The sequence below is a fragment of the Arvicola amphibius genome, chromosome 8 (genome assembly GCF_903992535.2).
Source record: "Arvicola amphibius chromosome 8, mArvAmp1.2, whole genome shotgun sequence".
Classification (NCBI taxonomy): domain Eukaryota; kingdom Metazoa; phylum Chordata; class Mammalia; order Rodentia; family Cricetidae; genus Arvicola; species Arvicola amphibius.
Genome location: NC_052054.1, coordinates 103,179,163 through 103,196,093, shown reverse-complemented (window position 1 = coordinate 103,196,093; position 16,931 = coordinate 103,179,163).

The window sequence follows — 16,931 nt, the reverse complement described above, 5'->3', positions numbered from 1 at the left end:
ATAGTGATATTTTATTTGTGTTTTAATAAATAAAGCTTGCATGAAGGTCTGAGTGCAAAGCTAGCCACACTAGTCAGCCATACAGACCAGGCAGTGGTGGCACACACCTTTAATCCCAGCAGCCACACCAGTTAGCCATAGAGGCCAGGCAGTGGTAGTGGACGCCTTTAATACCAGCACTAGAGGGGAATATTAGGTAGGATGAGATAGGAATTTGCTCTTTTTTCAGTCTAAAGATTTCATAGAAGTAAGAGCTCTCTATTGACTTGGCTGCTTTGCTTCTCTGATCTTTCAGCTTGAACCCCAATAGCCGTCTCTGGGTTTTTCGTAGCTGTGCTATAGCCTGTTCTCTCAGGAACTGGCCAATGTCACTGAAATGGAGATTGTTATTCCCGTCATCGCCGACAGCCTCCACAGACGCTTTCAGGAGCCAAAGAGGAAACAAGACCCGCTAGCAAACAGCAGCGACCACAAGCAGGCAACAGACTGTCCGTGGAGTGCTGCCCTCCATCCGAATGTCTATGTGCTCTGTGTGTCTGTCCCGTTTCTCTAGCCACTCTCATGACTCAGCAGAACTTCCTGGAGACAGCCTGCCTCCAACACCAAAGAGCAAACAGCTCTTTCTCATGTGTCCCTTTTAAAACATTCCCAGGGGAAAACTCACATGACCCAGGCTTGCTTGGGTCGTACCCTTTCTTAAACCAACCAATCAAGGTCATGTATAAAGGCCCCATTCCAAAGGAGAAAGCCTGACAAAGCAGGAAAGACCTCAGGAAGGGCCTCAGTCTTAGGATTTCCCCTTATGCACTAATCCATGACCAAATATGGTTGATCACCCATTTGTTAGTAGAATTTACTGGCATTATAACCTTGTGTTCTGCCTTCCTACAATGGAATAGCAAGAGACTCCTCAGTCAGCATGAAGCATTACTGTTGACACAGCAGGAAACATTTACTTTCTCTTAAGCCAAAGAACTGGGTTCCCCAGCAGAGAGGCCAGGAGCTGTTCCCAGGCTGAAATAGGATCCAAGCATACAGTTATTCCCTGGCCACAGGATCTACGCAGGCTAGAAGCAGCGGCCTATTAAGGTAACTAAGCGGAAGCTTTGTGAGCAAGATTTGGTGGGTGTGGTGCCAGCCCAGGGCCTTTTTTGTGTGCCCTGGTCTTCTAGATGTTTGGGGAAGTGAGAGGTGGGAGCACCCAGCCTCGAGGCTCCCAGAAACCTGATAGTTTCAGTGACGGAAGACAGAAAACCGAGGCATCAGGGGGAAAGGCACTCGGTGCTGATTTATTTTAGGAGGATGTGGGGAAGCGAGGTTTTATACCACAGCGGCAGGTTGTGTCCTTTTGAACTATGCAGAATTGCCCTATACACCTTACACTGTTGTGTGCTGTGGTCACTTTATGTGGGTTCTCCTGCAGGGTCTCTGAGGACCTACAAGAAGGCTTCCCTCTACCTGGCAGAAAAGAGGCTCAGCAGTGCAGGAAGGACATGCTGGCTGACTGAAATTCTCCCCTCAGAACAATTAAGAGGCAGCCACAGGTCCTTTGGGAAAACAGACGTAAAGTCAGAACTGTGAGGAGCTGCTCATAGGCATGAGAGCATGAGAGGTCTTCCCAAAACTCTTCCTTCTTGCTCTGCTTCTCAGGATATGAAGTAAAGCCATACTCCTGCCTCATCCCTGGCCCTCCAGAAAGCAGGAGCAAAGATTGCAACCAGAACATTCTCTTTCCCCTCCTCCTCCTCAGTGCTCTCTACATATAGGTGATACTAGGGAAAGGAATGAGACAGCTTTGGCCCCAAGGCTGATAAAGTAAAGGCCAATAGGAAATAGGTTCTCTCTGTCCCCACCCCCTCTCTCTGTATCTCTCTAGCTCAGCTAATGTTCCCCCTTTCCCCTGGATTCTTCAAGCACCCTTTGTCCCCTCTGGCTAAAATTAGAAATTTATATATGAGCTTCCTTTGCCACCATGACGGGGGTGGAGTTAGACCTCCAGCCTTGTGATGAAATGGCTTTCCTAGCCTAATCTTTTGAGAAAAGGCTAGTGCACCATGCCCCACTCCGTCTCAACCCTGAGCCCCCTTCTCAGCCCTGAGACCACTGGAAGCTCAGCAGACTTTGCAGTGGTCCTGGGGTCCCTGAGTTCTCCCTACACCCTCAGCGTGCGGCCTATCTTAGAGGGGGTTGCTAGAGAAGATACCCACAGATCCAGGGGGCCTGAATTAAAGTCGCGATGGATCCTCTCTCCCGGTGACTCAACCATGCTGCCTGTATTTGTCAGCAAAAGCGAAGCGAGATAAAGGTTCTCACGGAGACAAGCCACAATCCCTCCCAGGCTCTTTCCCCAGGCTAAGACTTTTTGGAGAGGCTCCACAGGAGCTCTGCGTGTCAATCAGTTTATCTCACCCAAATTGTTACATTGCCTTCTGTGCGCTCCTCACCGTGCCCTAGCATTCATTACTCACGGGGACAGAAAAACAAAACAAACCCATACCCGTGGCTAGCCATTGCTGGGAGACAAATCTAGCATGCTGTACGGCTGCGGCAGCATTCATCCCCGCATACCGGGGATGCTGCTCAGAGAAACGCCCCCTAGACGTTCCCTAGGAAACCCCAAAGTGGCACTGCACGTATCAGAACACAGCACGGCCCACACTGAGGTGGTCCTGTGTGCATCCCCATGTGTGTGAATAGCGGAGTTCTCTAAAGATAAAGATCCGGGCCTCTGCACAATTTGTGAGAAGAGAGTACACCTTTCCTACACCTCATAGCTCTCACTGTTCCCTGTCTCATCCCAGGGTCAGGTGGCTGGCCAACCCTTTATGATTGTCTTTTCTCTACACCGAAGTGCCAGAGCATCCTCCATCAATCTGACTGAGTTAGGAAAACCTCATGACTAGAGTTTGAAACAGCACTGAGATAGAGAAGCAGAGAAGAGCTTCCTTCAACATCCCACAATAGGACGAGCACTGGTCCTCCCTCCATCAGTTCTCAGGACAGCAAGAAGAGCCCATCCCTATCCTGATGACGTGTTCAAGTGTGTTCACGGTTAATGACGGAGTGAATTAGGAGGAATTCTGCCTTCCTGTCCCCAGACAGTAACACTAACTAATCCTGGGCTTTGGCATCCTGCAGGGACACTGAGTGAAGGATGGAGTCTTCAGAAAGAGGCCGTTACTGTATGTGGCTGTCATAATGTTCACTGCCAGCGCCAAACAAAGCTAAGTTTGTGCTTGGTTTGCACTTGGTGAAACCCTGGATGAAAGCTCCGGGGAGGAGGGGCCCCAATAGTTGCCAGAGATCATTTTCCAAGCTGTCTGCAGTGCTTTCTCCTTGTATCGAATCCCGCACACCTGTGTCCTGACACAAAGCCCGGGCTGCTTGGGCAGCAGAGGAAACGGGTGCCCACCCTCCCCCCCCCCCCCACTGTTCTGAATGGACAGCTTATCCCTGCAAGCAGAGGCAAGCTGCTACATCCAGTTGTTCCCAGGTCTGCACGTCTGAAACACCTGGCACACTTGCTAGGGATATAAACTTTCTAGGCTGTACCTCCCACAACCCCAGAGTCTGTTCAGTGAGTCTGTGAGGGGGAGGGTGGCAGGATTCTGACACTGAAAGCACCAGGCTTGGTGGGGAGTGATGGCGTCTAGGTAGGCTGTTCTTGCATTCCTTCTCGAAGCATTGGCATCTTAGAGAACAGAAGAGGAACCTGGACATGATCTAACTCAGTCTCTTTGCTTTACAGAGAAAAGACATTAAATGAGGTGGGGGGAGGGGCAAGGAGAGAGCCAGCGTGATCAGTAGGGAGGACCCCAGAGTAGACAATCTTTTTGGCAGAGAGCCTATAGCCTGCGCTGCCTCTGTTGAAGTAAGAATGGAGGGGTGTGTTTCTGTGGAAGGCTGGAAACAAACAGCCTCACAGTAAAGAAAAGTGGAGGCAGGATTCGTGTCGTCTGTATAGAAAGACCCTCTGTGCAGGGAAGACGGCTTTGAAAAGCAAACGTTAGTGAAAGATGCTATACATTAGAGGATGCTTCGGGGGCAAATCCAGCTGAGAGCACAAGGCCCCTTCTGTCCAGCCATCTGCAGTCTCCGTCTGAATGCCCACGCAAAGCAGGGACCATGAGGCTTAATGGCTTTGGGTCTCAAATAAAAAGGAAACAAAGCAATTCCTGAACAAAGGACAGCAGCCTGAAAGCAACTCTGGGGAGAAAAGGCCCCGTTGATGAGCATTTCTCACAAATGGCTCCAAATGGGCCACACAGCTAATTCACTTCCCTTTTGTCTTCCTGGCTTAGAAGTGTCCTGAGTAGACTCGGGATACTATGTGTGAGTTGCCAGAGGTGTTAGAGAAAAATGGCCTCCTTGGAGTCACAGCCTCCCAGAGTACCCCCACCCAGCATCCTATTTCCTGCTGAACCGGAGTTCTTAGGGTAGGGGCCTGGGCCTGGAAACCTTAAGAAGGTAGGCTTCATCACCGGTCCTCACAGGCTGGTTAAAGACACAGATAATGTTGAAAAGCAGGTAATATTCATTCAATGTGCCCAGGCTGGGAAGAAGGAGGCCTAGTGATGCACCAAGTTCATCTTCAGGGTTCTGACATGATAGTCAGGTTTAAATAGAAAGGGGTTCTGAGCAAGATGTGGTCCCACCCATCACTGGTGGTCTGACATGTAGGCAGAGCTACATAAAATCCCTTTCTAGGAGACAGGAGGCAAGTGGCTCCCCAGGCTAGGCCCAGGCTCCCAGCCTTTTCCTTTCATCAGCATGGGGTTCCTGAGAAATTTTCAATTGAGAGAGTCCCTTGTCTGAAGAATCTGGTAGCCAAAGGATACACATGTTCTCTTAGGGTATCTGCATTCCCTCCCGGGGAAGTTGCAGTAGGATCCAGGGCAGAGCAGAGATTTCAGAACAAGGGATGGGTTTACATGGGTCGTCTTAGAGTAATTTCATTCCTGCCAGGTGGTTGCTGTAGAAGCCAGGGCAGAGCAGAGATTTCAGAGCACTTTAGCTGTGGAGTTGTGGCAACATGCAGACTGCGGGCGGGCTCAGCCCAGAATGGTGGAGATGCCTGGCAGAAGGTAACGCTTGCTAAAGGTTAATACGGAACTATTATGTCTAGTACTCTGGCCCGTCCTAGATCCTTTCTGCTGAGGATGTCTTTTGAAGAATTGCTGATAAGGGAAATAGGAAGAAACAGAGACTCCGTGGGCACTTCCTCACAGTGAAAGTCATTGGTAGATCATCAGACACGGTCCTCCAAGCTCAGCCCTCCAACCGCATGGAACTTTCTACTGTGCACTTAGTCATGAATTTCTAATTATATATCCCACCATGCAATAATACTGAGGCCCAGAGATTTGCCCACATCTAGTAATGACACAACTAGAATAAGAACTCAGGTACCCTGATACACAGGCTTGCATGCCTGCTACATCAGCAGTTTCTGAATTATTAGGTTTTTTTTTTTCCCCTGAGTAGTCAATACTATTTTACCTTCCGCCATGCTTGCTGCAGTGGTTTGGATGAGAAATGACCCCGTAGGCTCAGGTATTTAAACACTTGGTCCCTGTTTGCTGAGGTCCTGGAACCTTCAGAAAGGCAGAGCCTTCTTGAGGAAGGACCTCAGTAGGGGCGGGTTCTGAGAACTTATGGCCTCAACCCTTCTCCAGTTGACTCTCTCAGCTTCACGTATGCGGTAGATGTGATCTCCCAGCTTCCTGCTCCAGCTGCCTACTGCCATATCCCACCCCCTCCACTGCTGTTCTTCATGCCTCTTCTGTTACATAAACCAAAATAAACCCTTTCTTCTCTTTGTTTATCATCATGGTGTCTTATCAAACAACAAAAGGGAATGAAGACACTTGCATAGCATCCTCTAGAAGATGTTGGTGAAGTCTCTACGGTTGCACCTCCCAGTGCTTCCCTCGCCCCACCACTTTGCGTAACTCTCTGGAGTGTGGGTGGAACCTGAGGTTTGTTTTAAAGAATGACACATGCAAAAGGTGACAAGGAGTGCCTCCTTTGAGCTGGGGACGCTGGTGTGGGGAATGTGAAGGGGTTGTCAGGGGACAGCTTGATATGGAGACAGAGAAAGCAGGAATGGTTCTGTTGGTCCTTTGGATAGATAACTATCCACAATTCGTTTGACCCACAAACCTTGAAAGAAAAAAATACCTGATATTTTCTGCACTCAAGCCTGTCCTAAATTTAAACCAGGAAACTAAAAAGTGGCCTCCAGAGGGAAAGACCAATCATACTATTATCTTTTTATAGGAGGGCCGCACTCATTAAGTTTTTCGGGTTGCCTGCGTTCACTTGCAGGCACATATTAATTGGTGTGGTACAGGCTTTCAATCAATCATCAACACACATCTCGCTGGGGGAGGGAGGGGACCTCAAGTTAGAATATATCAAGTAAAGGCAGATATTCCCACTGTGTTGATCCTCCTTGATTATAGGTGCTGGCTGCCATGTGTCTATGGCCTTACAAAATTTGAAGCTATGATAGTGTGACACTTTAAAACCTGGTAACACTGCCTTCTGTCTCTCGTCACTGCAAGGCACAGCATAGCGGGCAATGCAGCTTGACTTGACTAATGCATGCATGCTGTAAGCAACACAGGTGCTTTGGGACCAGTTGGTCATCACTGGACTCAAGAGCGAGTCTTCTGTCCAGTGTGCACCACGGGATTTCTTCTCTTTCTCTGATTTTCAGGAGGAAGAAAAGCAACCGTTTGCTATCTTGATCTTTACAGAAGAACAAATGCCTTTTGTGCAGACATTACATTATTGAGCTGTCCTGCACTAACTCTGGAGGTGGAGTTTAGCCCCCCCACACACACACTTCAGAGCCAAGCATATTTGTCTAAAGCATCCACCTATCCCCCACTCCTCACTCCAGGTCTGGGTCAGGCTGCTCATCCTGACTGTGTAACAAGGGGGCGGGGGGGGGGGGAGAGCAAGCAGTCTTGGGAGTAAAGACAGCAGCGTGTGTTTGAGAACAGCTGAAAGGTGAACCAATTACAACAGAAGTCACTACTGATTATCCCATGACATAAAGATACCTGTGTGAAGACAGCCAGGGAAAAGCTCATGCATAGGGAGGACAGAGTGACCTTCTGCTTGATCCATCTAACTCCAGCCTAACATCTTTAGCTGGGCTTCCTCAGTGGATTTCTGCAGGACGGTGCAACTATCAATGTGATGGTGATGTTTTATTCTCTCTCTACTCCTTGCTTACGTAGTATTTTTATTTTTAATTTTGCTTGCTATGTACTTAGTAAACTGACTCATTTCAAACCAAAAGCACAGCTATGGTAGATCATTCTCTGAGCCCAGGGTTGCTTCCTGACACTTTAATTGCTGCTGGAGTGGTTAGAATTGCAATATAGGGTACCTCTCAGGTGAACTGGAGGGAGGGAAAAGACAGAAAAGAGGTTTAATCAGATTTTGATTTCCAGGTTAGAGCAATAGTGGGCCTGGTTTTCTCTCTGTTACAGGTCTTACATAAGCAGTGCAGTGTTGTAATCAAGCCAAAGCCACGATGCTCCATATTTGAGCAATGTTTTCCTTATTGGGGAGAAAATCATGAGTGAGAAATGGTTGTTCAATGACTGGGGAGGGTGATACCTTAGATTAAAGAAAATATCAACTGTGTTCTCTTAAGTTACACTTTCCTGTAGGATGTTTAAGAACATTCACATGGTCGAAATGAACCATCTCTTAAAACTCAAACCATTTAAGGGTCTGACCCTGTTTTAGTTGCTTTTCCAATGCCATAATACAACATCACAATCAGGCATTTTGAGGAGCTTATAGTTCCAGAGACAATAGAGTCCATCACTGCTGTGGCATGGTAGCAGGCAGGCAGGCAGGCATGGCACTAGAGCAGCAGCTGAGCCCTCACATCCTGAGCTAAACAGGAATCAGAGAGCACACTGGAAGTGGCATGGAGCCTTTGACAGTTCAAGTTCACCCCTTGTGACATGCCTTTCCCACCAAAGCTACACCTCCTAATTTTTCCCAAACAGTTCCACCAACTGAGAACTAAGCATTCAAGTATATGAACCTGCAAAGGGCGTTCTCATTGAAACCATCACAGGTCCTCAGGATTGTGAGAATCTCCTAGCTCCTTTAATCTTTCTGGGTCTTACCGACCATGTTCTATCCTTTGGAGGCCTAGGGAAATGTCCCTTTGCATGCACACTCAGCTTCACAGAATGTACACTGGTTATAGCCTAACTTCTGGGTTCCTGTGGCCTCCTTGATCAAGAGAACAGTGACTCTGAAGAACCACAGGGCATTTTGAGGGGAGCACAAAGTCCTCTGGGGCAGAGTTGATCTTGGAGAGCAAGGGACAAAATATTGGTTCTCTTAACACTTCTGTCCAAACAAATAAAGGGCACTGAGTATGATTATTTAACACAGAGAGGGGCAGTTATACCATTCTGGCACTTCTAACTTCTACGCAACATTCGGATAAAAACTAGGTAAAAGCTGAACAAATCTTTATGTGTTAAGATTCAGATTCCCAAGTGCTTACTTTGGTTAGACATATATTCTTTGCTTTTTACATTAGTCCTGGCAAATGTTAAGAGCAGATCAATAACTTAGGGGAACCCCATTGATTCAAATAGACGGTTGAAAGAACTTTGACCTTAGAAATATTGATAACCTTTAACCATCATACATGTATCATCTCTAATATGCCTTGTATTACTTACTCCGACTGTCTGTGACTGACTTAGGCCTTTGATCTTTATCTTCCTTGTTCTGGAAGCAATCCAGCCACCTTAATTTAGGAAACTCTTTATCATACACAAATCCTTCCTCATTTTCCCAAGATTCCCACACGTGCCTTCTCCTGCTTGTTGCCTCTTACTCTCTTTTTTCTTTTCTTTTCTTTTTCCTTTTGGATTTTCAAGACAGGGTTTCTCTAAGTAACAACCCTAGAAGTCCTGAAACTTACTCTGTACACCAGGATGATCCTGAACTCACAGAGATACACCTGCTTCTGCCTCCCAAGCACCGATATTAAGGGCACGTGTTCATATTGTGAGATATAGTGGCATTACCCAATAAGTCTACCAACATTTAGAAATACGCTGTCAAGAACAGTGACAGCAGACTAGACCCCAGAGCATTTGCTCTCTGTAGGATTGCAGCTGCTTTGGTCTCCCCTCCCCTCACTTGGAGCAGTGTCTCTCTGGTGGAGGCGAGGGAAAGAAGAAGGGACCTAGTTCCCCAGGAGAGAAAGAGGAAGTTAGACTAACAACGTTACATTCTTCCATGGAGCCACCAGCCACAGCTGCAAGGAAAACCATGCTGAGAAAGAAAGGGATTGAGTGCGCCCTCCATATCCCACCCTTATCCTGAAGGAAGAAATACTGGGGACCTTGACTAAAGCCTGGACTTGGGGCTGGAGAGATGGCTCGGTGGTTAAGAGCTCTTTGTGTTCTTTTAGAGGACCCAGGCTCTATTCCCAGTGCCCCACAAGGATGGACAACTGTCTGTAATCCAGCTCCAGGTAACTGATGCCCTCTTCTGGTTTCTGTGAAAACCAGGGTATGCATGGACATGCATGCAGGTGAAGATAAAATGAAATAAATTACCAGCAAAACCAATTTTGGACTTGTATACAAACAAGTTACCGAAAAACCAGTAGCTTTAGGATACCAAGGAGACAGGATTTCCAGTGACAGATCACTGGTAGCTGTCGCCTTCCCAAGATGCAGGAGGCTTGTCTGGTACCAGGCGACTCATTATTTAGGTGTTAGAAGGGATCTGTGCCTTTCCCAGAGGCCCCATGAATCTGTGTGAGTCTCCCAGGTTCATCAATCTCAAAACGTTAGTTCTGCCATTGCCATGGTGCCCCTCCTGCACACACAGCATGTGTGTGTGTATGTGTATGCGTGTGCATGTGTGTGTGTGTGTGTGTGTGCGCGCGTGCGCGCGCGTGTGTGCTCGCGCGCCCATGGGGATCGTCTAGGCACACTTTCACATCCTTGGCCTGGTGAGGAGCAGGAGAGAAAGACAGAAGGAAGCAGTTTAGTTCAGCCCCCACAGAAACCTGCCCAGTTTCCAAGTGAAAGGGAAAAGTAAAGAAAATGAGGACTGGGAGTTAGAACAGAGCATCCCTTCTGCCCATAGGCCGTTCTCCCAGTGGCACGCAGCAGCCTCTGGTGCTAGGGATATTCCTGATCGTTTAGGAACAGCACTTAGTCCTTTAGGGGAGGGGGCACTTGAATCCCAAACTCACCCACAGCTAGCATGGAACGTGGCAAGCATGTCACTAACCAGTTGCATTGAAGGCAAAGCAGGTACATGAGCGGCTCTTTACTCCACAGCCTCTACCTCCCCGGTGCTGAGATCACATGTGTATGCCACCTACTATGGACCTGGTTTGCAGAGTGGATTTGTTCCTCAGATAGCCTAAATCCTGTCTTCTTTCATAGTACCCTGATGCAGACATTTTTGCCCATTGGACATGACCACCTCTTTGTCTGGCCGGGCAGGGAGGGGTCTAGCCACCCTTTTACATCATTGGCACCTGGCCTCACAGCCGAGCCGTAAGAGACTAAGACAGAAGGAAGAGGTCCTTGGCCCATAGAAGTGCAGCTCGGGAACCCCAGATCCAGTCCTCCAGCCCCTCTAGTCAGCCAGCGGGGGGGTGGAGGTTGTCACATGTGTTTAGTGCTATTTCTTCTTTCAAGGCGTATACAGCAGGTCAACGGGCGACATTCTAGAATTTTTACCCTCAGCACCACATTATCTCAAGTACCCTTATCTGACTCTTCAAATACTGGACACTTCTCATCCTTCTAGTGTGAAGGCTGCTACTTCCTCAATCATCCTGCAGGTTAACCCTGTCTGCAATTGAAAAGAAAAAGAAAAAGCCTGCTTCACTGAATGTATCACAAGGAACAAAGAGCTTGGGATGAGACACAAATGCCCCCACACTGGCTGGTACGATTGCAGCCCAGAATGTAGATATATGAAGGGAATAGAGTTACCTTGATAAAAGAGAAGGAAATGTCTGATGGACCAGAGACAATTAGAAAGTCTGCCCACTCCAGGGGCTAAGAGACCTCGGTTATTTCTCCACGTTGCCTGGTTAATTATCACCGTCAGCCTCCATGCAGCAAAGTGGGCAGAGAATTAATGAGCCATTTCACAGCGGTACTCATGGCATCGCGGCATACGCTGTAGAGACACTTGGGAGAATAAATCATCGCGGCCGGCTGTGTGCCCGTGGAATGCGGGCAAAACCCAACAAAAGCGTCATTTTCCTGTCTTCTAGACCTTTCCCGTGTCAGCTGATTTCCCTAGGGCTCCGCATGGGTGCTGATTGGTTCCCTCCTTGTACCGTTGTCAATTGGCACCGTGTTCCCAGGTCACTGAGCATTAGAAGCGTCCCAGTTCCATTTACAGATGGCTGTAAAACGGTAGATTTGGAGGATGAAGGATGGTACATAAAAAGTATTCTAAAGCATATTAGCACTCTGGCCTTAAGGAAGAAAATAATTGTAATGATTTATAATGTAATTCTACTGAGATTTCATTGCATTATGACTTTGAAACTTCCTCCTTCAAGATATGTAGTTGCAGTGCATCTTAAGACAATAAGGGATCAGAAGAAGGATGCAGAAGAAAATTCTCGATGTGTGTATGCACGTGCACACACACACACACACACACCCTGTGATTATATATAGAATCCTTTCAAGTAAAAGGAAAAAATGACACATCTACACACTAGTGACACTCTCTATTTGATCATTAGCTCATTTGCATAGCTTTAATATGCATTGCCCTTGTGGGATGCAGTGCCTGGCTTCTGGCTCTGCCTCCCTCCTTTCTCCATGGCTGAGGAAGTTGACATTATTCTCATTTGACTTCTTCATTCTCCACATCTCCTTAATGGCTGCATTCTAAACTAATACTGAGAACTGTCATGCAATGCCATTTAAAAATGACCCCAGCCACTCATGGAGACAAAAAGAGATAAAGTCTCATTCTCTGAAATATTTCATTAGTATTCAGGTTTAGACTTCACCTTGTTCCAGAAAGTACTTGAGACAACTCACTGTTATAATAAGGTAGGGTTTTTTTTTTCTTGTAAGAGAAACAGTAGAAATCATAAGAAATGAGGGTCAGAAAAGCAAACTGAAATGTGTGTATTTTTATTAGGCAACCATGACCACAGAAGTGCCATGTCACCAACAGTGACAAGTCTCAGGTTTGGGTAGTGTAAGCAACTCTTTCTTCAAAGTCCATGGGTCATCTAGGGGCCCCTTTGACTTCAGGCTCTGAAGGTACTATGCCACCTGTCTCCCAATCTCCTTCTGGGACCAGGGACCAACTTGGGAGTATTCTCCTCATAGTAGTGATGGAGGCAGAGAAGACAAAAAACATCTGCAGGGTCTGTGCCCCACCCCCATTTCCACGGCACTGTGTTCTATAAGGAGACTTCCATGGAAGTATATACTGAACATTGAACACAGCGCCCCCCCCCACACTCTCCCTTTCTTTCCTGCTAGTCTCCTTGCCCTAAGCAGCCTTATTTCTAATTTCATAGTATCTATATGAAACCTAAGAAACAAATGCCCATGGTAGTTGTCTTTCTGTGACTGGCTTCACTAGATTGGTATGATTGTCTCCATTTTTACCATAGGCACTGAACCGGTAAGCACTGCCTCTGTTCTCCAATCTTATGGCACTCATCATGGATAAACCATAAGCCCAAACCACTCAAGCAATGAATTCTAGGAAATGTGGTTCCCACCAAGGATACACGTGGTGTTGGGTGTGGTAACTGATAACGGCGTTGTCAATGGTTAGGCTGGTGGTGGGAGTGACAGTGTGGTAATGGGTGGTGGTCGTGGTAACGGTAATGGTGATGGTAATGGTAGTGGTGATGATAGGAGTCCTGATAGGTGAAGCTTACGGTGGTTGTGATGGTGCAGGGATGACGATGATGATAGTAGTGATCTGGTGGTGGTTTTGGTAGCAAAGGTGATAATAATGGTGGTGGTGATGATGAGAGGTGGCCCTGATGGTGGTGGAGGTGATGACAATGATTGTGAGAGTAGGTGAGAGGGATGATGGCAGGGGTGATGGTGGTGATGGGGATAGTAATGATCACAGAGGTGATAATAATGGTTGTGACGGTGGTGGTGCCAATGGTCATCATGTTGGGGGTGATTACCATAATCATAACAGTAGCTAGGGTGGTGGTGGAGGTGATGGTGGTGATGGGGATAGTGATGGTCATAGAGGTGATAATAATGGAGGTGATGGCAGTGGAGGTGATGGTGGTGGAGGTGATGGCGGTGGAGGTGATGGTGGTGGAGGTGATGGTGGTGGAGGTGATGGTAGAGGTGATGGTGGTGGAGGTGATGATGGTGGAAGAGGTGATAGTGGTGGAGGTGATGGTGGTGGAGGTGATGGTGGTGGAGGTGATGGCGGTGGAGGTGATGGTGGTGGAGGTGATGGTGGAGGTAATAAAATGACAATGAGGGTGGTGGCACTACTGGCAGTGGCTTCTATGGTGTTAATATGGATGTAAGGAACTACAAAGACCTGCTTTTAATCTGTAGTTACATCATCAGCCACTAAATTCTATATATAAACCAAATAGCATTCCAATGGCACTTTATGGTAGTTATAAGTGGTCACCTTGCCTATAAACCATGCTTTCGTACCAGATGAGTGACCCTCAAATGAAGTACTGTCCCTGTCAGATTGTCCTCTAGACAAGTCTGTAGGCCGTTGTCTTGATTAGTGATTGATGTGGACGCGTCCAGTCACCTTGGCCAGTACTACCCCAGAAGAGGTGGTTCCGGGTGGGATAAGAAAGCACACTGAGCAAGCCATGGAGAGCAAGCCAGTGAGCAACGTTCCTGCGTGGTCCCTGCTTCAGATTCTTCCTTGAGTTCCTGCCCTGGCTCCCTCTGTGATAGATTGTAAGCTATAAGTCTTAGCCCTTTCCACTCCAGGTTGCTCTGGTTATAGAGTTTATGACAGCAGCAGAGAAGCAAGTCGAGTATGCTGAACTCTCCCCAACCCAGCATTGCATAATGTCAGTGATGGAGAGACTTGTCTCCCATGCCTGTTGTCCCGAGGCACTAACACAGCATTGCATAATGTCGGAGATGGAGAACCTTGTCTCCCATGCCTGTCGTCCCGCTGTATTTCTCTCTTCTTGCTACCCTTGGCAGAGATGTTTATTCCTTTACAAATCAATCACGTTACTGTTTATTTCCTAACCTTAGCATCTTATTTACTTATTTCTATCTCATCAATGTTATTTTCTTTTAGTGCCCTGCTATATATAATCTTTTCTTTTTTTTTATTTGGTAATGACAGAATTGGGGTTAAAAATCTCTCTCTCCAGACATCCATGACATTAACTTGGTAGCATCCTCCTTCTTTACGATGTTCCGGGTAATCTGGAATAACTTTGAAGTCTTGCAAGCAATTGCAGAATGCTTCCGTTCTGTTTGTTATATCCAAGTAATTGGGTTATTCTTTCTGAGTGCTTGCTATAATTTTGAATTTGAGAATATTGTTTGGGCAAATAACAATTTTTTATTGGGGAGCATAAAACCAAATTTACACAAGTTTTATAAATGTTCCCTGCACATCCAAAAATAATTGGTCCCAACAGGCAACTTTGATCTCTGTGAGTGTTCATTGTCCTGATGTAGACTGAATAATGTCCCCAAAGATACCTAGGTCCTGATTCTTAAAGACTTTATTCACTTATTATTATTTTACACAGAAAAAGAGACTTCTCAATTGCATTGAGAGATACGGAGGTGGGGAGGTGACTCTGAATGACACAGTCACTGGGGCCTCCTACGAGGGAGGAGGGTTAAGACTCACCATAACATGAGGCAGAGGACACCGTGCTGCAGGCTGGTGGAGAAGGTGGTCACAGCTAAGTCGGCAAGGACTGCAGCACTGGGTATGGGAAGACAAGGCAGAGCTCTGTCCAGAGATTCCAAGGGGCCTGACTTTGTGGGGACCTGGATTCAGCCCCTGAGAAAATGCCTATGTGTTCTTTGAACCACAAAGCTTGTTGTAGTATGTCATAGTAGCCATGTGCAATACAGCCACTTAGCTTCCACCTATCAGAATACTAGGACTCATGGGTTCTTCCCACTGATTGTGTGTGTGTGTGCTCATGTGTGTGCACACATGTGCACATACATGCATATGTGTGTGAATATATTTGTATGTGTGAGTTTAGGTACCAGCTTCCCATGGTACATGAGGGAAGGTCAGAGGACAACCTTGAGTATCAATCTTCACCTGTCTTGTTTGAGACAGGGTTCTTGTCTGCTACAGTGTCCACCACGCCTGGCAGGCTACTGGGAATTCTCTTGTTTCAACCTCCCACCTCTCTGCAGGAGCACTGGGCTTTTGGATGCATGCTACAGTGTCTGGTTTTATAGGGATCCTGGGGATTCACACTCGAGGCCTCTCTTTTCTGCTCAGGGAGCTTGCCTCTCTCGCCTGTACTGTCTTAGTTTAGATCTTCTTTCATGTCTATTTTGGATTCCCACCATAAGATTTTGCTCTCGTGGAGCAGGGCTTAACCCCCCACACACGTGTTATCACTGCCAAGGTCTCTGACCTCCATCTCTCCCTTGCTCTGCCATGCTTTCCCCTTCTGTTTCTTGCAACCTCCTTTTCCACTTCATGTGATGCACACTATGGTATTTTTTAAAAACCTATGCCCATAAATACCTTTGCTGTTTTTAAGTGTCTACTTAAATGTACATTTTTCTTCTGTTTAAGTCAAAAACAAAGACATTTATTTTACTCCGTCTTGTATAAGGTTTGAAATTCTTTATACTTCAATATGTCATTGTTATAATTACTTCTGATTTTTGTCTATTCAGTTTGCATTACTGACTTAGATCAATTTCTGATCCTTGCTCTATGTAATCCTTTAGATTAAAAGCCGATCATATTTTTTGTTGTTGTTATTTGTGGTCATTTCCCTTATTCATTGTTTATTGTACAGATATTCATGGACGAGCTACTGGGAGCCATGCACTGAGCTGGGATCTGGTACAGGACAGTAGCTAGGATCCTATATCACTGTCCAGATCTCCTGAACCATGGTTCTCCATGGTCCAGTCTGAGTTCCAGCCACACTGATCTAGGCTGGGCCCTGCAGGATCCTTTTCTTACCCTGTGTTCTTTAGCTTATTCTTCCTTGGTGTGACGCTTGACTTTGTCAACTTGACACAGCCTAGACTCTTCTTGGGAGTCTCAATGAGAGACTGGCACCATTGAGTTGTCCTGTAGGCATATTGATGGGAGATTGCCTTGTCAAAGTAGTGTCCAGGCAGAACATGGTCTTCCTCCAGCCATGGGCCACCTGGCCATGCAGAGAACAAGATGGAGAGATAGAGGAGTCATTGCAGTCAGGGTGAGGACATTGGTTGTGGCATCTAAGGTGACTCTTGCATGGTAGGGATGCCTGTTTTCTAGTTAGAATAGACTCAAGTACAGTGGACAGAGGGTAGCCCTCCATGTTTCTCAGTCAAACCCACAGAGTCAGCCAAACCTCTAGGTCCAATCTCAGCTATTCTTTTCAAAGTCACTAGTGGTTTTTGTGCTCAGGGGTATTTGGACAGGAAGTGGAGGAACCTGTCTGGGTCTACACTGACCAGAAAAAATCTATGCTCTCTCTCATCAAAAGGGCCCTGGAGCCTGGGTGGAGCCTCCTGGTGTGGAATCATCATCAGCTCGAGACCTGCACCTTCAGCCTGTGAAGCCCTCAGTGGCAAGTAGTCCCACCATGTGTTTATGCCTTCACTCCTTCTTCATCTAGTCCCACTGTCTGACTACACTGCTGACCATTCTTAGCATGGGCTGGCATCTCAGTATCTCATGGCCACATTCGGGAA